Raw genomic sequence first — 27,969 nt, 5'->3', positions numbered from 1 at the left:
ATGAGATCCACACCAAAGTACCGTTTATGCAAATGAGGATCCTTGGGAGATGGGCATTGGAGACTTGGAGTGGATTCGTGGAAACCCCAATGCCTATGGTCCTATGGACGTTTGGGAGCCAAGAAATGGCAACATAGTGGAAATGGGAAGGGATTTGGTAGCTCCAAATCCATTTCATTTCCGGATTTGACCGCTCATCAATCATCATGAATAGGTAGTATTTGTTACCGAATCCAAAAATAGATTCTCCCCTCAGATCTTTAATTAACTGGCAATGTTTTTTTTCTTTTCCGGTGAACCTTGTTGAAGGATCTTGGTGGAGGCTTAAAGAATCCCAATAAACAATTTTCACATTTCAAAAAAACTTAGGTGGTGGAGGTAGGGATGCAAATACTCAGAACAGCTAACTACATGGCGATTTGGATCAAAATCCATCCAAAACAGACAAAAATATCAAAAACTCTATCCAAGATCCGACCCATTTGCATCGGCTACATAAAACTGTTTCACGGGCTGACCTAGTGACCTGTACCATGTTAGCATTCGCAATTACCGGGTTCTTGATTGGACTCATGGCCGACACAAAAACTCACCAACACTTGCTAATTTGATCTTGCTTTGTCAGCATGTCTCTGTTTGGTTCTTTCATTCGCTGTTCTCAAATTGTTTCTGTAGCAAAACAATATTCACATTTATCTAAAAATAAAGGCAAATTTGTTGGCTCTTGTGTTTCACTTAATTTTTGTTCGTCCATTATCTCTTGATCGCGAGCTAATAAGTATGCAATTCGTATTATTTGTTACTTGGATATTATGTTACATTACTAATTGAATTTCCACGATTTTATCATGAGAAATTGAATTGGTTGTGGAAATTGTTGATACGACCATGAGAAATTATGAACACGGGTAAAGGCAAATTCCCAAGCACGATTGTTGATGAGAAATTGAATTTATTTTGCTTATAAATTTTTTTCACGGACAATGACTGTATTGTAAGTAAAAAAATGATGTGTTTTTTTTAAATTTGCTTCAAGATTTTACAAATTTTCGATTATAAAAGAACCTTTTTACCTTTGGTACAAGTGAATTTCCTTGAGTTATATGAACTTACCTCCAAATATCTAAATATGTACGAATTTTTTTTAAAAGCTTTAGCGACGCTTTTGAAGCATCATTAAAGACTTTAGCAATTTAGTAGACGCTAAAGTTTTTTACCTTTAGCGATATTTTTGCAAATACTAATCATTAGACCATTATACATTCACAACCATGAGTTGCAAAGGTTTCCAAAATATGCAAGCCTCCTTTTAATAAAATCACCTAAAGAGTGCAGGTAGGAGGACATGGGCAAATGTGTGAGAAGAAATTTATATATTTAGAAAAAAATTGCATATTTGGGATATTTGGAAAGAAATTGTCCTATCCCAAGGAAATTGGCTTGTGCAAAAGGTAGTGGACATCAGGCATATTTCAAAAATTGTAAGGCATTTGGAGAAACACATACATTCATTTTCTGAAATTTTTTTACCATTCTCTCAAAGCAAAAAATTATTTATTCTCAAATTTTTTTCTTATCTAGAAAATCTGTAGAGTGAGATTTGCAAGTAGACGTCAAGTAGCGACTGCATTTCCAACCCTCCATCAAGTTTGATAATGAACGACAATGCATGTGGTGTTCATGGCCACCTCCACAGACAACGTCTCAGGCCGAGTCCTTGCCAGGAACCAAAGCTGGCTTCTTCTTGCCCAAAAATGCACCGGCATCCGGCAAAACATTCATATCCACATCAATATTCATCGTCCCAAGAATGTTTGAAATGAGCCAAGACTGGATATGGCATCTCTCGATACACACGTCTGTCACCACCCTTGTAAGATCTCGTGTTTTCAGATCTTAGTCGCTTCATGAAAACTTTGAAATTTGGCTAAGTCTGGTAAGAAAATCGTTTGAGGCTCCAGTTTTAGACCAAGGTCCTAGAGTTTGGGTTTGACCCAAGTCTCATCATCAGGGTCTAGACAAGCCAATCGATGTGTGGCAAAGAGTTTCAAATTCAACCTTTAAATTCAAGCGAAATTCAAGCGAAGTTTGGGTTATTTTCGGGCGAAATTCAGAAGTTGATATTCATGTAATATATCATTGGATGCGTCTCGAAATTATGAGCGCAATGGTATTTTACTTTTTCAAATCCGAGTTCTGGTTGGCCCAGAAATCACGTTTTTCTAAAATTTTAGCAGTTTGTTGAAACGGATCAGAAATTGGATCGGATTGAATCCAAGGTATAGGATCCAAATTTTTATGGATTTGGGTCCTAGTTAGGTCCTATAAAAATCTGAAGTTGATACAAGTCCTAATCCAAATTTTGTATGAGTATGAGTTTGGATCTTGGATCTTGGATCCAGATCCGATCTAAAATCCAAGCTTAACATTTTTATGACTTTAAATTCAGTTGGGAGCTTTAAATTGGGGTTATTAGCATAAAAAAAGTCTCCATGGTCAACATGACTAATTTTGGAAACTTTTGAATACCTATTAATAATTAAATTCAAAAAAATAAATTTATTAATTTAAAGATTTTTATTAATTTCGGAATTTGGGTTAAGAGGGTTTAGGGTTAACCCTCTTCCCTAATTAAAAGGGGTTTAGAGGTTTCCATACCTTTTTAGTAAGGTAGGTCAAAAAGTCAACAAAAATTTTATTAGTAAAGGAGTCCAAAAATCTGAAAACTCCCTAATGTGGGAGACCCAAATCTGGAAACTTACTAAAGAGTTTCCAGCTACTAATAGGAGAAGGAAGGGGGGGGGCAGCCCTTTCTCTTTCTTTTGGCTGGAGAAAAAAAAACAGGAAAAAGAGGGGAGAGAAGAAGAGAGAGAGAGAGAGAGGAGAAAGAAAGGAGGAGTGCACGAGGTAGAAGAAGAAGGTGGGAGGCATCGGAGCTCAGCCCAAATGCCCTCCACAGCCTCTATTCTCTTTTTTCCAAAAAGGTACAGGTACTCCTTCTTGAAACGAGTGAAAAATAAGGTAAAGATTGGATTTTCCATGCATCTTTTGATGGAAATCCATAGAGGAACAATGGACCCTCGATTTCCACCGTTATCCCTTTTCGCATATGCTGTATTTTTGTTGTTTCAGAAAATATATATATATATATATATGATATACTAGGGGGCAGTTTTGCAAAATCGGTGGTATGCTGTTGTTTTTTACAGCATACACAGGTCCAAACAGGACCTGTGTACATGCTTTTGGACCCAGCCGACAGGGTCGGCTGGGCTGGGTATTCTCTTTTCAAAAAAAAAAAGGTATATGAATATATAAAAATCAATTCATGTTGTTGTTTTTTACAGCCTACACAGGTCCAAACTGGACCTGTGTACATGCTGTTGGACCCAGCCGACAGGGTCGGCTGGGCTGGGTATCTTCTTTAAAAAAAAAATCAGTTTTTCGTAATCTGTTTTGCTGTCGTTTTTGACAGCCTACACAGGTCCAAACTAGACCTGTGTGTATGCTTTTGGACCCAGCCGACAGGGTCGGCTGGGCTGGGTGTTTTCCCCTTTACAAAAAAAAAAACACATAATATCATTTGCAGGCAGTTTTCCGTAAATGAATTTTTATGCTGTTGTTGTTGACAGCATACACAGGCCCACACTGGGCCTGTGTATATGCTGTTAAGTCCAACCAACATGGTCGGCTGGGCTGGGCAGGGTTGTAACAAAATATATATATATATATATATATATATATATATATATATATATATATATATATATATATATATATATATATGTATATATATATATATATATATATATATATATGCAAAATCTGTTTCATGTTGGGTTTCGGCTGTTGGTTGGCTGGCTGGCAGCCAGCCGAGTGGCACTCGGTTGACTGCCAGCTGCTGGCCGAGCCGACAGGCCCAGCCAAGTGATTGGCTGGGTGCGGTCCTAGTTTTGGCAGGACCAGGGCAGGCCCTGTCGACCCAGTCGATTGGGTGCTGACTTGGAGCCTTGGGCATTGAAAAACAAAAAAAATGTTATATATGTATTTTCTGCATAGGCGGGGGTTACTTGACAGCTTACACAGGCCCAACTGGACCTGTGAATGTGCTGTCAGACCCAGCCGACAGGGTCGGCTGGGCTGGGTTTAATCTTTTCACATACATATATATATAGGTCTGTATATATATATATATATATATATATATATATATATATATGTAAACATGGATGTTAGCATATGGCTTCCCTTTTGTGATACGTTTCCGGACAGCATACACAGTCCCTGTTTTGGGGCTGTGTATATGCTGTCACACACAGCCGATAGGGTCGGCTGGGCTGTGCTGTTAATTACAAAACTTCTCTTATGCTGGGAATCATGCCATGTTAGTAACATAGGTTGTTAGCATATGAAAACAGGGCCAGGTGATGTGATTGGTAAAGTTAAAATTCTAATCTTTTGATGCATGTTAAATCTTGAGCATGAATTATGTACCTACAGTTTTACTTCTCTTTACGTTAGGAGTTGAGGTGGTTTTCATGACTGTTGGAACATGCTTACACATTGATGAACTTGACGTGTGTTGTTGCATATACATAAATACATGAATGCTCTTTTGTTCATCTCAATACAATTCATGATTAGAACCATATGTGGTGATAATTGCATAAAGATGCATGCATGCGCATACCATGCATATGAACGGGAAAAAGGGTATAACATGGGTAGTTTAATTTGCATATGGGAATGTCATATTTCATGTTCATTATCAATGGATTAATTTGATACATATATGACTATACCTTGCAGGCATGTTAATACCACTGCATACATTACATATGATTGTGATTCTTGCATTAGTGCTCCGATGATCAAAATGAATCATCTAGGGTTTGGTAAACCCGAGCTGTTGGAATGTTTCCCTTACTCATTTCAATGCATTGCAAAGATCCTGCTTTATTAATATTTCAGCTTTATTGCATTGTTCTATATGTTTCCACAAGCCGGAGTCCTGTGATGGCTCTCGCGAGGTAGATGCGAGCTTTTATCTTTATTTTTGCATATGATGTTGCAAAACTTAAGAAAATTGATTTTTAATAAAAAGTAATAATAAAGCACAGTGTAATACACCTTCTGGGATCACCCATCTGGAGAATGGGGATCTTGAAAATCCGGTCTTTGGGAGACTGTGAGGATATAAAACTCTGTGTGCTTAACTTTGGTCCCCTGAACCCGATATTGAGGTTCTTTCTCCTGGCCACGGTTTTAGGGAGAGTCCGCCACCTTACCCGGGAGTGGTGTGTTTGACACACCTGTTGTTTTTGGTACCAAGGAAGTGGCACTTGTGGGCGTGGGGTGTCCCTTGTGTCTCCGACATTAGATGTGGAGGTCTAATGTTCTGAAGGTGATTCGGTCGAGGGCTAAGTTTGGAACCCAGTAATAAAATACAAATTGTGTGCTAAGCTACCCTGGGAACCTAACTTGACCTCGGGGTTTGTACCTATTTGGTGTATTCGCGGGCAACGGTAATTAAAAAGAGAAACTTAAAGTTGTATGCATTTAATAGGGCATGCATAAGGAAACAAAAGACTTAATGGAAGATAATAAAATGATTCATGCATTTTCCTGTTATGCATTAGAGCATGCATACTTTAATGATTCCTTAATCATTACATGATGGTAAGTGTTGAATGTTTATTTCGTGTTGCATGCTGAAGTCTTAGTACATGCTACTGCTTTACTGTCTTTGCATGTTTAGCATTTGCGATTGTTGCATGAATAGTTTCCCAAATGATATAAAACTGTCTTGTCTGTATTTTCCCTCAATTGTTGCATGATATCTCATCTTAACTCTTAGTCTCACTTGTTTCATTAAGAAGTAGCTGTGCTCAGGATTTCGATTCTGACACCCTACTTCACTGGTTTTTCGCAGGAACAGGTGATCAGTGAAGTCCACAGCTACTGCGAGGGCATGGAAGTCACAATGAGTTTTGACAGTCTTTTTTGTGGACAGAGTGGCTCTTTATTTTGGTTTTTCAGTCTAGTGTTCTTGTTATTTGCTTATTGTCATTAGGGCTTACGTTACTTTCTGTTGAGTCAAACACTTTATTTTGAGATTAGTTCTTAATTCATGAATAAAGGTATTGGTTTGATTATGGATGTTAATTGCAAGTCCTTTTGTGGTTTGTGGCTATCCAGTTGGAATTGAAACTGTGAGGACCCCGGGTTTCTGAGAAGTTTTCTGCACTGTTTAAAAAAAAAAAAATCCGCATTTTCAAAGGGGATGAGTTGGGGTCGTTACAGGTTTGGTATCAGAGCCACCACAATTACTTGCAATTTTATCGTCTTTGAGTGTTTAATTTTTATTATTGGTATGTGAGCCCTGTCCTAAAGCGTCAACAAGTTGTGACTCGTCCTCCAGAGCAGTCTTCTTCACTGGTATGGTTGTTTAATACTTTTACTTAAATTATATAAGTTTTATGTGATTATGGTAATTGTAGTTAAATGTTCTTTGGTGTAATTTCGGGAACGATTATAGTTCGTGCTCAACCCTAAGGAGGTAGTATCAATAGTAGTCTAATTTATAAAAGGATGTGCATTGTAGATGTCGCATTATACCCGTAGAGGTGCTTCGTCTTCTACTGCTGCTCCCACGAACTGGCAGGAGCAAAGAAATTTCATGATGGAGGTCATCCATACCTTGACGGAGACTATGACGGCTCAGGCGACGCAGACAGCGCAGGCGCTGCAGACAGCGCAGGCGTTGCAAGCGACCCATCACCTTCAGGCGGCACAGGCTGCACAGGCAGCTGCGCAGGCAGCGGCTCGTGACCCTCCGGTCAATATTGTTCCAAACGCAGGCGGCGTTTTTTTCGAGCGATTTCTGATGTTGGACCCGCCTTCCTTTTCAGGAAAGATAGACCCAGAGGCTGCTGAGAGCTGGGTCGAGGAGATTGAGAGGGTGTTTGACGTCTTACTTGTCCCAGAGGAGAGAAAGACACCCTTTGGCACGTACTGCTTGAAGGGCGATGCCAAGAACTGGTGGGACACCCTACGAAGGGTGAAATTTGCTGATTGGGATGAGATTCCTTGGGAGACGTTCTGGGAGGAGTTTCTGGACACCTACTTTCCCCCTTACGCCGAGGAGCAGATGCAACAAAAGTTGCTCGATTTGACTCAGGGAACCATGAGTCTCGTGGAGTACACTACCAGGTTTCGGAGCCTTGAGAAGTATAGCCCAAACCTCTTCAAGAATGAGAAGGCAAGGGCGGCTAGATTCGTGCGTGGACTGAAGGATGGGTTACGGACTCGGGTGCTCGGGGGTCGTCCTTCTACCCTAGCCGAGGCGATCGAGTCAGCCACCGTACTGACCGAGGGCTGGGAACGATCCAAAGGTGGTTTTCAGAAGAAGGGTGGCAACAGAGGGGGTTCTTCAGGCGGGACCAGGAAGAATCCTCCAACAGGAGGGGGGGTGCAGAACGGGAAGAAGCAGCGTACCCGTGACGGGCGACAGCAGGGCGCGCAACAGGGCCGACCTCAGCCGCGGAGACAACAGGGGAAGGCCCAACTGGCATGTCGCAGATGCGGCAAGAATCATCCATTAGGTTTTTGCCCATCGTTCAAGGGGGTTTGCTATCAGTGCCAGCAGCCAGAGCACATCGCCCCCTTCTGTCCGAACAAGCCTGCGGTTCCGAGTGGACAGCAGCAGCAACCGCAGCAGTAGAGGCCTCAACAGCAGCAGGGTCAGCGCAAGACCAATGGACGGGTCTATGCGGCGACAGCAACCTCCCAGGATGATCAGGCTGATCTGATCGAAGGTATATTCTTAGTTACCGAACACTTTGCATGTGTTATGTTTGATTCGGGTGCAACACACAGCTTTATTTCCTCTTCGTTTGCAAAGTTGCTTGATTTGGTTCCATCTAGCCTCGAAAAGGCTCTTGATGTGATGTCACCTATGAGTGCATCCTCTTCCTGCGGGAAGTATTTTCCATCCGTATGCGTGGTGATAGAAGGCCATGAGTTGTCCGCCGATTTGGTCATTTTGGATATGACATTTTATGATGTCATCTTGGGTATGGACTGGTTGTCCAAGCATAATGCGACCCTCCAGTGTCGGAGCAAGAAGGTAATCTTGGAGCACCCCAAATTGTCTGCATTGCTGTGTCATTCGACGAGACCGACCGATGGGGCGAGGATCGTGTCAGCTTTGAAGGTCTCCAAGTACCATAAGAAGGGTTGCATGGTATTCTTGGCTAGTGTTTCTACTCAAGACAGTCAGGCGACGCCCTTGGATCAGTTAGATGTTGTCCGCGAATTTCTAGATGTTTTTCCCGAAGATTTGCTGGGTTTGCCTCCGCATCGAGAAATTGAGTTCTCGATCGAGCTAGTGCCTGGTACGACACCAGTTTCTCGCACTCCGTATCACATGGCACCTGCTGAGTTAGGGGAATTGAAAAAGCAGTTGAAGGAGCTTCTTGACAAAGGATTTATTAGACCGAGTGTGTCCCCTTGGGGTGCCCCGGTCCTCTTTGTTAAGAAGAAGGATGGTTCAATGCGACTTTGTATTGAGTACCGCATGTTGAATCAAGTAACGGTGAAGGACAAGTACCCTTTGCGTAGGATCGATGATTTGTTTGATCAGTTGAGAAGGGCCAAGGTGTTCTCGAAAATCGATCTTCGTTCGGGATATCATCAGCTGAGGATTAAAACCGAAGATATTCCTAAGACAGCGTTCAGGTCCAGATATGGGCATTATGAATTTCTAGTGATGTCCTTTGGACTTACAAATGCCCCTGCGGCATTTATGAATCTGATGAACCGGGTTTTCAGGTTGTGGCTGGATTCTTTTGTCATCGTGTTCATAGATGACATCTTGATATATTCAGAGAGTGTGGAAGATCACCGAGAGCATTTGCGACTCGTGCTGCAGACACTGAGAGAACATCAACTTTACGCTAAATTCTCAAAGTGTGAGTTTTGGATCGATAGGGTGATGTTTCTTGGTCACGTGATATCCGAGAGAGGTGTAGAGGTGGATCCAGCCAAGGTGGAAGCCGTTTTGTCATGGGAACAACCGAAGACGGTGACAGACATTATAAGTTTCTTGGGATTAGCGGGTTATTATCGTCGATTCATTCAAGATTTCTCGCGTATAGCGGCTCCGATGACTCGGTTGTTGCAGAAGGGAATGAAGTTCGAGTGTTCCTCTCGCTGCGAAGACAGTTTTCAAGAGTTAAAGAAGAGGTTGACCACAACGTCGATTTTGACATTGCCTTCCGGTACGGGCGGTTTTGTGGTATACAGTGATGCGTCGGGGACTGGACTGGCTTGTGTTCTTATGCAGCATGGAAATGTCATAGCATACGCTTCCCGACAGCTAAATGTGCATGAGAAGAATTATCCCACACATGACTTGGAGTTAGCGGCAGTAGTTTATGCGTTGAAGATTTGGCACCACTACCTTTATGGGGAAACGTTTGAGGTCATGTCCGATCACAAGAGCCTCAAATATATCTTCACCCAGAGGGACTTGAATTTGAGGCAACGTAGGTGGTTGGAATTCCTAAAGGATTATGACTTCTCCATCGCTTACCATCCGGGTAAGGCGAATGTGGTGGCTGATGCACTTAGTAGAAAGGCGTCAGTCACAGCAGCTAGCTTGCTTGGACGCAGTTGGAATCTGGTCGAGGAGTTCGTACGATGGCAACCTGTTTCTGACGACTCCGAGCGCATCCTTTGTGCCGGGATGCAGGCACGACCAGAGATCATAGATCGAATCGAGGAACTCCAATCAGAAGATCCAGACTTTGAAAAGTTGTGCGAAAGTGCTCAGAAGCCAGAAGCGCAGTTTCGCCGTGAGGAGGGCGGAACCATTATGTTCGGGGACCGATGGTGGGTTCCAAAAGCGTTACGAGAAGAGTTGATGAGTGAAGCTCACAGGTCAAAATATTCTGTTCACCCTGGTTCCACCAAGATGTTCAAAGATCTTCAGAGGACGTACTGGTGGAATGGGATGAAACGGGACATCGCAGAGTTCGTATCTCGGTGTCTTACTTGCCAGAAAGTGAAGATTGAACACCAAAGACCAGGTGGTCTTTTGCAGCCTCTTGAGATTCTAGAATGGAAGTGGAATGATATCTCAATGGACTTCATCGTAGGGCTGCCTAAGACCCGACGACAACGAGATGCCATATGGGTGATTGTGGATCAGTTGACAAAGAGTGCTCATTTTCTTCCGATCAGGATTAGTCAAAGCTTGGAAAGTTTGGCCGATCTCTACGTAGAGGAGATTGTTAGGCTTCACGGAGTGCCTCGTTCGATAGTGTCAGATCGGGATCCGAGGTTCACATCTCGATTTTGGCGCCAGCTTCAGAAAGCCCTTGGCACTACCTTGAAGTTTAGTACTGCTTTCCATCCGCAGACAGATGGGCAGTCAGAACGAATGATTCAAACGCTCGAGGATATGTTAAGAGCGTGCGCTTTGGATTGGGCAGGTGATTGGGACAAACATGTGAAGCTTGCAGAGTTTTCTTATAACAATAGCTTTCATGCTAGTATTGGTATGGCTCCGTATGAAGCACTGTATGGCCGACCGTGTAGATCTCTGGTTTGTTGGGATGAGGTTGGAGTGAGAGCAATGGAGTCTCCAGAAATCATCCAGCACTATGCGGATCAGGTGTGTTTAATTCGGCAAAGGTTGATTGCAGCTCAGAGTAGGCAAAAGAGTTATGCCGATCAGCGGCGTAGAGAGCTCAGTTTTGAGGTAGGCGATCACGTGTTTGTTCGAATCTCGCCTACGAAAAGTATCTTCCGGTTTGGAAAGAAAGGAAAGTTGAGTCCTAGGTACGTCAGACCTTTCGAAGTCCTTGGACGTGTCGGAGAGACTGCATATCGGGTAGCACTTACTCAGTTTTCGCAGATTCACGATGTTTTTCATGTTTCGATGTTGAGAAAGTACGTACCTGACCCCTCACACGTAATCCATTATGAGGCGATCGAGGTACAACCTGACTTAACTACGGACGAGAAGCCGATAGAGATTGTAGGACGCCAGGAAAGGGTACTACGCAGTAGGACGATTCCGTTCGTAAAGGTGCATTGGCAGCATCATGGGCTAGATGAATGCACTTGTGAGCCTGAGGCAGATATGCGTCAACACTATCCTATTCTATTTGGTACGTTCTAATTTTGAGGACGAAATTCTTTTAAGGGGGTAGGGATGTAAGATCTCGTGTTTTCAGATCTTAGTCGCTTCATGAAAACTTTGAAATTTGGCTAAGTCTGGTAAGAAAATCGTTTCAGGCTCGAGTTTTAGACCAAGGTCTTAGAGTTTGGGTTTGACTCAAGTCTCATCATCAGGGTCTAGACAAGCCAATCGATGTGTGGCAAAGAGTTTCAAATTCAACCTTTAAATTCAAGCGAAGTTTGGGTTATTTTCGGGCGAAATTCAGAAGTTGATATTCATGTAATATATCATTGGATGCGTCTCGAAATTATGAGCGCAATGGTATTTTACTTTTTCAAATCCGAGTTTCGGTTGGCCCAGAAATCACGTTTTTCTAAAATTTTAGCAGTTTGTTGAAACAGATCCAAAATTGGATCGGATTGAATCCAAGGTATAGGATCCAAATTTTTATGGATTTGGGTCCTAGTTAGGTCCTATAAAAATCTGAAGTTGATACAAGTCCTAATCCAAATTTTGTATGAGTATGAGTTTGGATCTTGGATCTTGGATCTTGGATCTAGATCCGATCCAAAATCCAAGCTTAACATTTTTATGACTTTAAATTCAGTTGGGAGCTTTAAATTGGGGTTATTAGCATAAAAAAAGTCTCCATGGTCAACATGACTAATTTTGGAAACTTTTGAATACCTATTAATAATTAAATTCAAAAAAATAAATTTATTAATTTAAAGATTTTTATTAATTTCAGAATTTGGGTTAAGAGGGTTTAGGGTTAACCCTCTTCCCTAATTAAAAGGGGTTTAGAGGTTTCCATACCTTTTTAGTAAGGTAGGTCAAAAAGTCAACAAAAATTTTATTAGTAAAGGAGTCCAAAAAACTGGAAACTCCCTAATGTGGGAGACCCAAATCTGGAAACTCACTAAAGAGTTTCCAGCTACTAATAGGAGAAGGAAGGGGGGGGGGGCAGCCCTTTCTCTTTCTTTTGACTGGAGAAAAAAAAAACAGGAAAAAGAGGGGAGAGAAGAAGAAGAGAGAGAGAGAGAGAGAGGAGAAAGAAAGGAGGAGTGCAGGAGGTAGAAGAAGAAGGTGGGAGGCATCGGAGCTCAGCCCAAACGCCCTCCACAACCTCTATTCTCTTTTTTCCAAAAAGGTACGGGTACTCCTTCTTGAAACGAGTGAGAAATAGGGTAAAGATTAGATTTTCCATGCATCTTTTGATGGAAATCCATAGAGGAACAGTGGACCCTCGATTTCCACCGTTATCCCTTTTCGCATATGCTGTATTTTTGTTGTTTTAGAATATATATATATATATATATATATATATATATATATATATATATATATATATATATATATATATATATATATATATATATATATATATATATATATATATATGATCTACTAGGGGGCAGTTTTGCAAAATCGGTGGTATGCTATTGTTTTTTACAGCATACACAGGTCCAAACTGGACCTGTGTACATGCTTTTGGACCCAGCCGACAGGGTCGGCTGGGATGGGTATTCTCTTTAAAAAAAAAAAAAGGTATATGAATTAATAAAAATCAGTTCTTTGAAATCTGTAGTGCTGTTGTTTTTGACAGCCTACACAGGTCCAAACTGGACCTGTGTACATGCTATTGGACCCAGCCGACAGGGTCGGCTGGGCTGGGTATCTTCTTTAAAAAAAAAATCAGTTTTTCGTAATCTGTTTTGCTGTCGTTTTTGACAGCCTACATAGGTCCAAACTGGACCTGTGTGTATGCTTTTGGACCCAGCCGACAGGGTCGGCTGGGCTGGGTGTTTTCCCCTTTACAAAAAAAAAACACATAATATCATTTGTAGGCAGTTTTGCGTAAATGAATTTTTATGCTGTTGTTGTTGACAACATACACAGGCCCACACTGGGCATGTGTATATGCTGTTAAGCCCAGCCAACAGGGTCGGCTGGGCTGGGCAGGGTTGTAACAAATATATATATATATATATATATATATATATATATATATATATATATATATATATATATATATATATATATATATATATATATGCGAAATCTGTTTCATGTTGGGTTTTGGCTGTTGGTTGGCTGGCTCGCAGCCAGCCGTGTGGCACTCGACTGACTGCCAGCTGCTGGCCGAGCCGACAGGCCCAACCAAGTGATTGGCTGGGTGCGGTCCTAGTTTTGGCAGGACCAGGGCAGGCCCTGTCGACCCAGTCGATTGGGTGCTGACTTGGAGCCTTGGGCATTGAAAAACAAAAAAAATGTTATATATGTATTTTCTGCATAGGCGGGGTTACTTGACAGCTTACACAGGCCCAACTGAGCCTGTGAATGTGCTGTGAGACCCAGCCGACAGGGTCGGCTGGGCTGGGTTTAATCTTTTCACATACATATATATATATATATATATATATATATATATACATATATATGTATATATGTAAACAGGGATGTTAGCATATGGCTTCCCTTTTGTGATACATTTCCGGACAGCATACACAGTCCCTGTTTTGGGGCTGTGTATATGCTGTCACACCCAGCCGATAGGGTCGGCTGGGCTGTGCTGTTAATTACAAAACTTCTCTTATGCTGGGAATCATGCCATGTTAGTAACATAGGTTGTTAGCATATGAAAACAGGGCCTGGTGATGTGATTGGTAAAGTTAAAATTCTAATCTTTTGATGCTTGATAAATCTTGAGCATGAATTATGTACCTACAGTTTTACTTCTCTTTACGTTAGGAGTTGAGGTGGTTTTCATGACTGTTGGAACATGCTTACACATTGATGAACTTGACGTGTGTTGTTGCATATACATAAATACATGAATGCTCTTTTGTTCATCTCAATACAATTCATGGTTAGAACCATATGTGGTGATAATTGCATAAAGATGCATGCATGCGCTTACCATGCATATGAACGGGAAAAAGGGTATAACATGGGCAGTTTAATTTGCATATGGGAATGTCATATTTCATGTTAATTATCAATGGATTAATTTGGTACATATATGACTATACCTTGCAGGCATGTTAATACCACTGCATACATTACATATGATTGTGATTCTTGCATTAGTACTCCGATGATCAAAATGAATCATCGAGGGTTTGGTAAACCCGAGCTGTGGAAATGTTTCCCTTAATCATTTCAATGCATTGCAAAGATCCTGCTTTATTAATATTTCAGCTTTACTGCACTGTTCTATATGTTTCCACAGGCCGGAGTCCTGTGATGGCTCTCGCGAGGTAGATGCGAGCTTTTATCTTTATTTTTGCATATGATGTTGCAAAACTTAAGAAAATTGATTTTTAATAAAAAGTAATAATAAAGCACAGTGTAATACACCTTCTGGGATCACCCATCTGGAGAATGGGGATCTTGGAAATCCGGTCTTTGGGAGACTGTGAGGATATAAAACTCTGTGTGCTTAACTTTGGTCCCCTGAACCCGATATTGAGGTTCTTTCTCCTGGCCACGGTTTTAGGGAGAGTCCGCCACCTTACCCGGGAGTGGTGTGTTTGACACACCTGTTGTTTTTGGTACCAAGGAAGTGGCACTTGTGGGCGTGGGGTGTCCCTTGTGTCCCCAACCTTAGATGTGGAGGTCTAATGTTCTGAAGGTGATTCGGTCGAGGGCTAAGTTTGGAACCCAGTAATAAAATACAAATTGTGTGCTAAGCTACCCTGGGAACCTAACTTGACCTCGGGGTTTGTACCCGTTTGGTGTATCCGCGGGCAACGGTAATTAAAAAGAGAAACTTAAAGCTGTATGCATTTAATAGGGCATGAATAAGGAAACAAAAGACTTAATGGAAGATAATAAAATGATTCATGCATTGCACAAAAGACATGCATTTTCCTGTTATGCATTAGAGCATGCATACTTTAATGATTCCTTAATCATTACATGATGGTAAGTGTTGAATGTTTATTTCGTGTTGCATGCTGAAGTCTTAGTACATGCTACTGCTTTACTGTCTTTTCATGTTTAACATTTACGATTGTTGCATGAATAGTTTCCCAAATGATATAAAACTGTCTTGTATGTATTTTCCCTCAATTGTTGCATGATATCTCATCTTAACTCTTTATCTCACTTGTTTCATTAAGAAGTAGTTGTGCTCAGGATTTTGATTCTGACACCCTACTTCATTGGTTTTTCGCAGAAACAGGTGATCAGTGAAGTCGACAGCTACTGCGAGGGCGCGGAAGTCACAATGAGTTTTTACAGAATTCTTTGTGGACAGAGTGGCTCTTTATTTCGGTTTTTCAGTCTAGTGTTCTTGTTATTTGCTTATTGTCATTAGGGGTTACGTTACTTTCTGTTGAGTCAAACACTTTATTTTGAGATTAGTTCTTAATTCATGAATAAAGGTATTGGTTTGATTATGGATGTTAATTGCAAGTCCTTTTGTGGTTTGTGGCTATCCAGTTGGAATTGGAACTGTGAGGACCCCGGGTTTCTGGGAAGTTTTACGCACTGTTTTTAAAAAAAAAAATCTGCATTTTCAAAGGGGATGAGTTGGGGTGGTTACAACCGTCACGCAGATCGTCTCTGGCCTGCTCATGCCCGAAAATGCTCACCGGATGCCATGGGTGTTGTCTCCTCTAAATCTTTGATTTATAACCTTATGAAAACTCATCCGACACTAAGACCTGGTTGCGCTGGCTCAGCATACCTACAATTATCGTGTCCTCTGTGTAAAACTCTGAAGCTAGGACCCTGGCTACCAGGGCCTGTGTGGATCTGGCTCCAATATTCCTTCAAATTAAATTCCGCATCAATTCTCTCTTTAGAAAAATATTTTTATTAAGTAATCCTTTGCCATACTGGCAACATCATGAGGTTCACAAAACCTAGGATTCTTTTAGGGAGAGGGTGGTGTATGTTCGCCCCAGATGATTCACTGAATCCCACGTCTGTGTTCGGGGCTTTGAATGAGCACCACGTATACAAACACATGGGGCTCGTATTCTCGTGTATGTTGACATAACTTTGCATCAGACTCTGGTGCTGTTGCAAAGACTTAAGTACCCTTTCTTGCTATTCTTCTCATAAAGTGATGGTTTGAGAAAATGACAAAAATGTCCTTCATTCAAAAAAGAAAAAATAAACCGTTCAAAAAAAGGACAAACATGTCCTCCATCCAGAAAGTCGAGGATGATGTTGACTATTCAAAGTCTTCTTCTTCTTTCTCTGTTCAAAAAAAGGACAAACATGTCCTCCATCCAGAAAGTCGAGGATGATGTTGACTCTTCAAAGTCTTTTTCTTCTTTCTCGGTTCAAAAAAAGGACAAACATGTCCTTCATCAAGAAAGTTGAGGATGATGTTGACTCTTTAAAGTCTTCTTCTTCTTTCTCCGTAAAACACTGTAAAACCCTCTCTCTCTCTAGAGAAGAAATCAAGGGAGGCAAAGAGTTCTTCCTGGAGAAGGCCATGAACATCAACCCTCTCACTCGCTCTCCCTTCTCTCTTTACTTCTGTGCACATCCAACAGACGATCCTACATTGCTCCATCGCCATCTTCTTCTTCTTCCTTCTTCGTAAAACACTGTAAAACCCTCTCTCTAGAGAAGAAATCAAGGGAGGTAAAGAGTTTCCCCTGGAGAAGACCATGAACACCAACCCTCTCACTCTCTCTCCCTTCTCTCTCTACTTATGTGCCTGATTTAGAGTTTTTGCCCTTACAGGAGGGGGGTCTGGGGGCTCCCCTCCGGTGCGGATCCCGGCGCAGAATTTTTTTGGGCCATCCAACAATGATTTGTAGTATTATCAGGCTTTCCTACAACAATTTGTAGTATTTTCGAGTCTCCAACGAAACACATTAGTGATTTGCGGAAGACACTACAAATCGCTATAGCGATTTGCGGAAGACACTACAAATCGCAAATCGCTATAGCGATTTGTAGTGTCTTCCGTAAATCGCTATAGCGATTTGTAGTGTCTTCTGCAAATCGCTATAGCGATTTGTAGTGTCTTCCGCAAATCGCTATAGCGATTTGTAGTATCTTCTGCAAATCGCTATAACGATTTGTAGTGTCTTCCGCAAATCGCTATAGCGATTTGTAGTGTTATTCAGTAAGCAAATCGCTACCCGAATTAGGACCAACTTGTCTGGGCCATATCTCCCTAACCGGAGGTCATATTCCAAATCCGTAAATAGTGGTGTCTTCGTTATTGAGTCTAGTTTATTTCTTTAAATTTTCAGTGATTTCTATTGTCATTTCATTCCTCATTTTATCTAAACACCAGACCTCTATTATTTTGTGTTATTTGAGTTGCACAACACCATTCTCGCTTGACATCCACATCTTGATTCTGGCATGCTCCTTGTTGGATTTTTCATTGATTTCTTCCAACCTTGCTTGGAACAAAAAGATGTCTTTCTCACCACGATACCCTGTGCATTTTTTGACCACGACACCCGGGACCCGTGCCTGGGGGAGCCCCTGGACCCCTCTCCTGTAAGGGCAAAAATTCTAAATCAGGCTCCACAACGAATCAAGTTGAACGATGCTACCCACGCTGGAAGGAGCCCCCAAACCCTCCTCCTATAAGGGCAAAAACTCTAAATCAAGCTCCATAATGAATCAAGTTGAACGATGCTATCCACGCTGGGAGGAGCCCCCAAACCCTCCTCCTATAAGGGCAAAAACTCTGAATCAGACTCCACAACTCATCAAGTTGAATGATGCTACCCACGCTGGGAGGAGCCCTCAGACCCCCCTTTCTGTAAGGGTAAAAACTCTGAATCAGGCTCTACAACTCTTCAAGTTGAATGATGCTACCCACGTTGGGAGGAGCCCCCAGACCCCTCTTCTGTAAAGGCAAAAACTCTGAATCAGGCTCCACAACGAATCAAGTTGAATGATGCTACCCACGCTGGGAGGAGCCTCCAAACCCTCCTCCTGTAAGGGTAAAAACTCTGAATCAGGATCTACAACTAATTTAGTTGAATGATGCTACCCACGCTGGGAGGAACCCTCAAACCCTCCTCCTGTAAGGGTAAAATCTCTGAATCAGGCTCCACAACAGTCAATGTGCAGGTTAGCCGGTGCTTGATGGAGCAATGTAAGTTCTTCTATTGGATGTGCATAGAAGCAGAAAGAGAAAGGAGAGAGACATTGTGAGAGGGTTGATGTTCATGGCCTCCTCCAGGGGAGATTTCTTTCTCAGATAATCCTGCAGTGTAGAGACTGGGTCTTAAATAATCATCTTTGGGGCACTTAAGTCTTTACAACCACTCCTTTTCAAGAATCGTCATTTTTTTTGCACCAATGGAGGAGAGGGTACTTAAGTCTTTGCAATCGCATCAAACTCCAATGCTAATTAATGTTGACAAACATGGGGATACGAGACGCACATGCTTACATACGTGGTGCTCTTTGGGATCCCCGAACATGAGATGTAGCTAACTGCCCTGTTCGGGCAGGGGGAACATATAACCTGCTTTGTAAAAAGCGTAACAATTCTCTTGAATCCATTCACAGATTGACTTTTGCTTCCACAAGTTCTTTTGAATTTGGAGAAGATCTTGTCGATCACTCTTTAGTTGCTATTGTTTATCCAACATTCACCCTTGTTCAATAGCTAATTGAACATGAAATAGTTAAAGGGCTTCAAATTTTTGAAATTTTTATATTTAAATTCTCGGATTCTCTTAAGAATGCCATCCCACTTACTGCTTTGTTCCAGCGTTCTTTAAAAAATTGTATGACATCCCTAATGCTAATACCACATTTTTATTAAAATTGAGAGGAGGAAATCAATCTCAAACCAGTATTAGTACATACCAAAAATGCATTACGGTCCAAAATCAACTTTCACAGAACTTCTATATGAGAAGGGTACAAAGGCAACTGGGGCTTCGCTTGTCTGGTAGGAGAAACTAGTGCAAGTCACCATGTGTTGGGACATTGCAAGTTCAAATCCGAATGGTGTCGTTGTATAACTGGTAGGGGTTTGTCTTGAATTGGGACGTTTCAAGTTCGAATCACAATGGTATTGTTGCATAACTTGTATTGCCTATAAAAAAACAAAACAAAAATGAAAAAAATGATCGTACTGTACAAGAAAAATGACATGTTTCTAAAAATGCCCCACAATTTACCAAATCCACAGAATGGACAATCTCATAGGTTCTTAATTATTTTTTTATACTTGTACCCCTTGCAGGTGTGAATTTTTTATTTTTGCATGTCATAACGCTCTATAATACACCTATGAAACTCATCAACAAAATCGTATATGAGGTTGCAATATTCCAAAAAAGATTGTGACATTTCACACAATTTGTTAAACTCGTCAGGAGTTTCAAACAATCACCTACAAAAACCATAAAATTCATGGAAGTCTGATAATTATGAAATTGCAGAAGAGTATTGCATGAAGTATTGCAAAATTCCAGAATATTTTCAAAAGTCTATAGGAGCATAGTATAAAAGCAAAGATAGGGTTTCACATAAACTAGGTTTTTGTGGTCTCTAACCAATGAGAAATTATGGTTAGTGATTTTAAACCAACACTAGAGGGTGATGAATAGTGATTTTAAACTTTGTATTTAAAATTTGAAAGATTTTGAATTCTACAAAGCAATCACACACAAAAAACACAAAGATTTTATCCTGGTTCGGTCCTCCAGACCTACATCCAATCCTCAAGCAAAACTCGTTTGAGATTTTCACTATCAAACTTGTGTCACCACAAGATCAAGCAGACCAAAACTGGTCCAACTTTCAACAACAACCCTGCTGAAAGAAAACTTCTCCTTTAAACAAAAGAGACTCTGTTGTTGTATAGAAAAAAATTAAAATAAGCAACTTACAATCAGCCTATGAACATTTCTTATGAATGCGAAGGAAGTGAAATAGGTTTGCAGAGGCTTCTAAGGCTTCAAAAATATTCAACTCATAATTTCAATGATTCACAAAAGAAATTAAAGTGAAGAACTTGAATGAAAAGACTGAGTGAGAAAACGAATGCTTGAAAGAATAGGAGTGGAATACACAAAATTCGATATTTCAATTCATTTATTTTGAGTGTAGATCTCACTCTTATTTATAGCTGAAGAATTTCAGACGTTGGAGGTACGAAGGAGTGTCAAACTGACAATTTTGAAGAGTCAAAATGTTTGAAAAATGAAAGAATGCAACTTCTGAAAAGTTTGAAAAATGACTATATTAGTCAACTAAAAAAGTTATCAGTCGACTGAAATCAAATATTAGCAGACTGATTATTAAATCAGTCGACTACTGTGCCTACCCGAAAAGATTTAAATTTGGGATTTTAAAAATTAGTCGACTAAAGAAAAATTAGTCGACTGATGAAAATCATCAGTAGACTGAAAAAAGCTTTCAGTCGACTTCTGTTAAATTTTTCAAAAATTGAACATTCGAGTTGGTCGACTAAGAGTAGATTAGTCGACTGATTAGAAAATAGACATTTGGCTTTGAAAAAGGTACAAGAAAATCGGTTGATTGATAAGACTTTTGGTCGACCGATAAAACTAAAAATATAGGTAAAGGGATTTCTAAAATGATTTTTGCAAAGGATTCTTTTTAGGAAAGTTTTTCTAAGTATTTTAGGTGTAATGCAAGTGATATATACAATCAAAGTAAGGCTCTTACAAGAATTTAAAGAGATTTACACTTGCACGAAATCTTCAATCAATTCTTCAATGTAGAACTTGTAAACTTCTTCAATTCTTTTCTTCTTTCTTTATTGTCATAGCTGAAATCCAGTTGTTCTAGTTATTCATCATCAAAATATCATACTTGAATTATCGTGTACAACTTTCTTGTCTTAACAATCTCCCTTTTTTTTATGATGACAAACTAGTCACAAATAGAGCATTGATAAACAAATAGAATAACTTACTCCCCCTATCAATATGCTGTCAAAACATAAGAAGTTAGCATATCAAATAACATATATCACACATGCATATTGTTCTCCATATATCACACATTGCTCACATGCATATTGTTCTCCATATATCATATATTGTTCACATGCATATTGTTCTCCCCTTTTGTCATGATCAAAAGGAGTAGGTGGAGTCATAGTATCAAAAAGATACATGCAAATACAAGTTCAAAAATATTACAAACCAAAAATTTATCATAACAATCAAAGTTCCAGAAAAATGTTAGTCTTAAAAATTTTAAAGTAAAACAAAAATTTCAAAAAAAAAAATATTATAAGTCCAATAATGAGCAAATACCAAGTTCTCTTCTAATTCTCATAAAACTTCATTTTTAAGTGGTTTAGTAAAAATGTCGGCATGTTATGCATTTATGGGTTTAAAATTCAAAGAAATATCACCTTTTAAAACATGATCTCGTAAAAAAATAATGTCTCGCCTCAATATGCTTAGTTCGTGAGTGCTGAACAAGATTTTTTAAAACATTTATAGCACTAGTGTTATCATAATAAATAGTTGTGGAGTAATTCAAACCAAAATCTCTTAAGGTTTGCTTCATTCATAGTACTTGTGTACATGCTAAACTAGCAACTATATATTCTGCTTCAGTTGTTGAGAGTGATACCAAATTTTGTTTTTTACTAAACCAAGAGACTAAAGAATGTTCTAAGAAGTGACAAGTTTCACTAGTACTCTTGCGATCAGATTTGCTTGCAGCAAAATCTGCATCATTATATGAAACTAAATCGAAGGAAGATGACTTCGGGTAAAACAATCCAAAGTTTGAAGTATCTTTTATGTATCAAAGAATTTGTTTTACAACAATTAAGTGTGATTCCTTCAGATTAGCTTGAAATCTAGCACATATATATACACTAAACATTATATCAAGTCGACTAGCAGTTAAATATAATAGAGATCCGATCATACCTCTGTAGAACTTAGTATCTATAGTTTTACCATTTTCATCTTTGTCAAGAGAGGTAGTTGTGCTCATAGGATTTCTTCTTGATTTAGATGAGTCCATGTCAAATCTTTTAAGAAGTTCTTATGTATACTTGGGTTGGTTGATGAAGATTCCTTCTTCAGTTTGCTTTATTTAAAGTCCAAGGAAGTAGTTCAATTCACCTATCAAGCTCATTTCAAACTCTTCATGCATAGTTTTAGCAAAATCTTTATAAAGAGAATCATTAGTAGAACCAAATATTATATCATTAATATAAATTTACACAATAAAAATATCTGAATTTAGACTTTCAATAAATAGAGTGGAGTGTACCCGACCGATGAAAAAACTAGATAGTTCTAGAAAACTTTGTAGTCTTTCATACCATGCTCTTGGTGCTTGTTTGAGTCCGTACAAAACTCTTTTTAATTTGTAGACTCTTTCTGAATATTTCTTATCTTCAAAGCTTGGTAGTTGTTCTACATAAACTTCTTCATTGGTGTATCCATTCAAAAATGCACTCTTAACATCAATTTGGTATAACTTAAAATTCATGTAGCTAGCAAAAGCAAGCATTATTCAAAATGACTCCAATCGAGCCACGAGAGCAAAGGTTTCAACAAAATTCATGTCTTCCGCTTAGTTATAGCCGTGTTCTACTAGCCTTGTTTTGTTTTGAATGACTTCACCGTTCTCGTCCAGCTTGTTCCAGAAGACCCATCTCGTTCCAATTATCGGATGATCCTGTGGTCTATCAACTAGATCTCATACATCATTCTGAGTGAACTGGTTAAGTTCTTCAAACATGGTCAAAAACCAAAATTCATCATCACAAGCTTCATTGATATTCTTTGGTTCTAATTTTGATATGAAAGCAATATTTGTAATATATTCTTCTAACTGACTTCTAGTTTGGACACCACTCTTTATTTCTCCAATAATCTACTCATGTGGATGATTACAAAGTTCTTTCCAAACCGGTGGAAGATTCTAAGAAATGTTTTCTTGTGAAGTGCTTTCTATCTAAGGTTCTCCTTGAGGTATGACTTTTTCTCCTTCGCTTAGAGGTATAACTTGCTCACCATTCTCATTAAATACAATATGTAAAGACTCTTTAATGCAAGAAGTTCTTTTATTAAAAACACGGTAAACTTTGCTTCTATAAGAATATCCAAGAAATATTGCTTTGTCTGATTTTGAATCAAACTTGTCAAGATTATCTTTGGTATTTAACAAGAAGCATTTGCTACCAAAAGTTTTGAAATATGAGATCTTTAGACCAAAATTTTTGAAATATGAGATCTTTGGTATACGATCATAATACAATTCAAAACAGGTTTTATATAAAAATGGTCAAATAAAAACATGGTTTAAAACATAACATGTTGTATTTACTACTTAAGCCCAAAAGTATTTTGGTAAATTTTTATCTTGAAACATAGTTCTAGAACATTTTTTGCAATGTTCTATTCTTTCTTTCAACAACTCCATTTTGGAGAGCCGCTCTAGGAAAGCAAAGTTGTGAGATATTCCATGTAAATCACAGAACTTTAGAAAAAAATCATTTTCAAATTCTCCTCCATGATCACTACGAATAGTAATAATAGAGGTAGATTTTTCATTTGTAATTCTTCTACAAAGTTTAAAAAATTCAGAAAAAGCATCATTTTTATTTTTTAGAAAAATCATCCAAGTAAAACGAGAATAATCATCTACTATGACAAAAGCATATTTACTACCATTCAAACTTTGAATTCTTGACAGTCCAAAAAGATCTAAATGTAAAAGTTTGAGAGGACGCTTTATTGAAAATATATCTTTTGCTTTGAAAGAACTCTTGATTTGTTTACCCATTTGGCAAGCATCACATAAGTAATTCTTTTTATATGATATTCTAGGTAGGCCTCTAACAAGATTATTCTTGAATAACTTAGAAATTAATTTGAAGTTAACATGTTCAAGTCTCTTATGCCATAACCATTAAATTTTATTTGAAGTAATAAGACATTTTTCATTGAGGGTGGGTAACTCATCAAGATAAAGTTCATACACATTGTTCCTTCTCTTTCCTTTAAAGATGATCTTTTTAGACCAAGAATCAGAAATCAAACATAAATTATATTAAAAAAAAATAAGAAAACCTTTGTCACATAATTGACTTATAGATAATAAATTATGCATTAATCTATCTACTAAAAGAACATTTTCTATCAAAGGAAATTTTGGATTACCAATATTACCAATACCGATTACTTTTTTCTTGCTATTGTCACCAAAGGTGACGGTTACTCCATCCTTACTTTGAAGGGTAAAAAATAACTTCGGCCTTCTAGTCATATATTTGGAACAACCTCTGTCCAAGATCCACTTGCTCCTTATTTTGTGTACCTATAACAAAATTGGAAGATAAAACATTTTGCTCTTTTTTTTTTGTCCATGAGAGTTAGTCTTAAGAACCCAAATCCATTTGGATATTGATTTTCTTTAAAAATAATCACTCTTTCTATCATAAAATGTTTTAGCATTTTTAGAATTGTAGAAAGAAGTATGGTAAGATGAATAAACATGTCTAGGATTATATGCATTGGAAGTACCATGATGAGCTATGTTTCTACCATGATATGCATGACTACAAAACTGAGTTCTTTAAACCAATGATTTTGAGTTTTGACTTTGATGATTCTTTACCACATAGTTTGGTCTGTTTTGAGTATCAAGAAAACTATATCCCAATCCAGTTTTGTTAACCAAGCATTTTTTAGAACCAAGAAGTTTTTTTAGATTTTCTTGACCATTAGTGAACTTAGTCACTATAGATAGAAGATCATTTGATTTTTTTTTCAAACTAGATATCTCTTCTTGTAAAGCATTGGTTCTAATGCCAATTTCTTTTATCTTAGATACTTGAGAAAAGTTTTTCTTCTTGAGATCTTCCATCTCTTGAAGTAACACTTTGTTCTTAGTCAAATTTTTTGTTTTCAACTCTTTGTTTTTAGAACTTAGACTCTTAAATTTAGCATATAATTCATTAAAAGCTTCTAATAACTCATCATACTCAAATTGACTTACTGATTTTTCTTGTACAACAAAGCACATGTTGGTGACTTCTTCATTTGATTCTTCATCGAAAGAAGAGTCACTTTCATCCCAATTTGCTTGAAATGCCTTTTTCTTCTTAAATCAATCCTTAGGCTTGACTTTGAGAAGTGGACAATCTCTTTTGATATGTCCAGCCTTTTGTAGTTGAAACACTTAACTTCATCAAAATTTGATGATTTAGTTTTCTTCACCTTTCTTTGAAATCTCTTCTTTTTGATGAATCTTTTGAATTGCCTAGTGAAAAAGGCAATATCTTCATCCTCATCTGAATCTTCAAAATCTAAAGTGGCCTTGAATGCAAGAGATTTCTTCTTTGGTTCTTTTTCTTGTATATCTTGAAGTTGAACTTCATATGCCATCAAATTACCAACCAAGTCTTCAAGAGAAAGGGTATTCAAATCATTTGTTTCTTCTATTGTTGTAGTATTTTTCTCCTATTCTGGAGTTAAACACCTCAAGACTTTTCTAACCAAATCCATTTGTGAATAATCTTTTCTAAGGGATTTGAATGTATTTATAATGTCAGTCATTCTTGTTATTATTTCAGAAATTGACTTATTTTACTTCATTTTAAATAATTCAAATTTATAAACTAAAGAAGCAATTTTAGACTCCTTGACCTTTGACGTACCTTCATGAGTCACAAAAAGAGTATGCCAAATTTTATTTTCAGAGGAATATTGAGAGATTCGATTAAACTCTACCTTGTCAACGACACAATATAGAGCATTCATAGCCTTGGCATTGAGTGAAGCAGTTTTCTTTGCTTCATCAGTCCATACGCAGAAATCTATTAATGGTGCTTGATACTTTTCAGAAATGACCCTCTAAATTTCAAGATCGATAGATTTTAGGAATATTGTCATTTTTACTTTCTAGTATCCATAGTTTGTTTCATCAAAAAGAGGAGGATGGACTGAGGAACATCATTCTTTATGCTGAGAAAACAATATTGGTACCATGCTAGATGATGGTAAAATCAAAAGATAGCAAACCTTGCTTTGATACCAAATAAAAGTACTGTAGGATCGATGCAACCAACACTAGAGGGGAAGGGGGGGCGGGGGCTGAATAGTGCTTTTAAACTTCGTCTTTGGAATTTGAAAAATTTTGAATTCTGCAAAGCAATCACACATAAAGAACACAAAGATTTTATCCTAGTTCGGTCCTCCAGACCTATATCCAGTCCTCAAGCAAAACTTGCTTGAGATTTCCACTAGCAAACTTGTGTCACCACAAGATCAAACAGACCAAAACTGGTCCCATTTTCAACAACAACCCTGCTGAAAATAAACTTCTTCTTTAAACTAAGGAGACTCTATCCTTTTATAGAAAAAAATGAAATAAACAACTTATAATCACCCTATTGTGATTGTTGCAAAAAAAAATCTTTTTCCTCTTTCCCTTTTCCTTTCACCATTTTTCCCTTTTTGAAGGGAAAAAAAAGAAAGAAGAGAGAGAAGAGAAAGAAAGAAGGAAAGAAACTCTTTGCAAGGTCTCACTTGACCTTTATTTGAAAAAGATATTTTAAAAAATTAACTTGTCTCTGTTTTGAAAATTTTGCAGAAAAAATGGAGAGACGGGATTCGCTCGTCGGTACGTGGTTCGACCGTTCCTGGCGCCTTTACCAGGGGTAATTGAACCAAGGATTGAATCAATGCTTTTTGCTTTGCCTAAATTTGTCTAAGTGATTATTCTGAAATACTAAATGCAGATTGAATCATACTTATGCAATGAATTTTGAAGATGATAATTTGAAATATGATGCATGCTTTTGGAAATATTTCAGAAGTTTAGATATTCCAAGTGATTTTGAAATAAGTTTGAAAATATCCTTGAAGAAGTGATTCAGAAACTGAACTTGATTTGAAAGTTTTGAAATTTTAAATCCAAACTTGGATCTGAAATAAATTTGAGATCTGAAAAGGAAATTTGAAAGTTGAAAGCATAATTGAGATCAACGATTGAAATAGAATTTTGATTTTGAGAATTGCTGAAATTGAAATTTGAATTGAAAAGGAAGATTTGAAATCGAAAATGAAATCTGGAAAAGAATGAATTTGAAAAATAAGAGACTAAATTTTGAAGTTGAATTTTGAAAATTAAATTTATTTCTAGAATTATGAAGTTGAATCAGAATTTGAATTTGAGTCTTGAAATTGATTTTGAAATCAGAATTTGAACTTGGAAATGGAATTGGAAATTGAAATTTTGAATTGGTTTTGGAATTGAAGTTTAACTTTAAAATAGGAAATGAATTTGGAAATTGAAATTAGAGTTTGAAATTGAAATTAAAATAGAAATTTAAAGAATGAATTTAGAATTTAGAAATTAGAAATTAGAAATTAGAAATTTGGAATTTTGAAATAAAACTTTAAAATTGGATTTTGAAATTAAGATTTGAAATTGGACTTAGGATTTGAAATCAGAAAGGAATTTGAAAATTGAATTGAATTTTAAAATAGGAATTTTTAGTTGATTTCGAAATTTGACTTGGAATTTGAAATTGAAATTGAATAGAAATTGAGCCATGATTTTGAAATCAGAATTTTAAAAACGAAATTCAAGTTAAAATATAGAATTCAGAAATGTGGAATTCAGAAATAAGAATTGAAAATTGGATTTTTTGAAATAAGATAAAAAGACTGAGTGGTATTGAGAATAAAAGATGAATTTGAATTTGTAAATAAGAGTTGAAAATGATTTTGAATTTAGAAATGAAAACTGTATTTTTGAAAGTTTATTTCAAAAACCACTTGGAATTTTTAAGATGATTTGAAATAATTTGAGAAAGAATG

General features: G+C 38.0%; 1 pseudogene; it reads left to right on the top strand.

Moving 5' to 3' along the window:
• The first annotated feature begins 6,712 nt into the window (after nt 1-6,712).
• Nucleotides 6,713-27,969, top strand: part of LOC149828582 (APO protein 3, mitochondrial pseudogene) — a 187,616-nt pseudogene continuing 166,359 nt past the window's right edge.

The sequence above is a fragment of the Nuphar pumila genome, chromosome 9 (assembly GCF_984573655.1).
Source record: "Nuphar pumila chromosome 9, dmNupPumi1.hap1.1, whole genome shotgun sequence".
Classification (NCBI taxonomy): Eukaryota; Viridiplantae; Streptophyta; class Magnoliopsida; order Nymphaeales; family Nymphaeaceae; genus Nuphar; species Nuphar pumila.
This window is presented reverse-complemented; position numbering and strand designations above follow the sequence as displayed.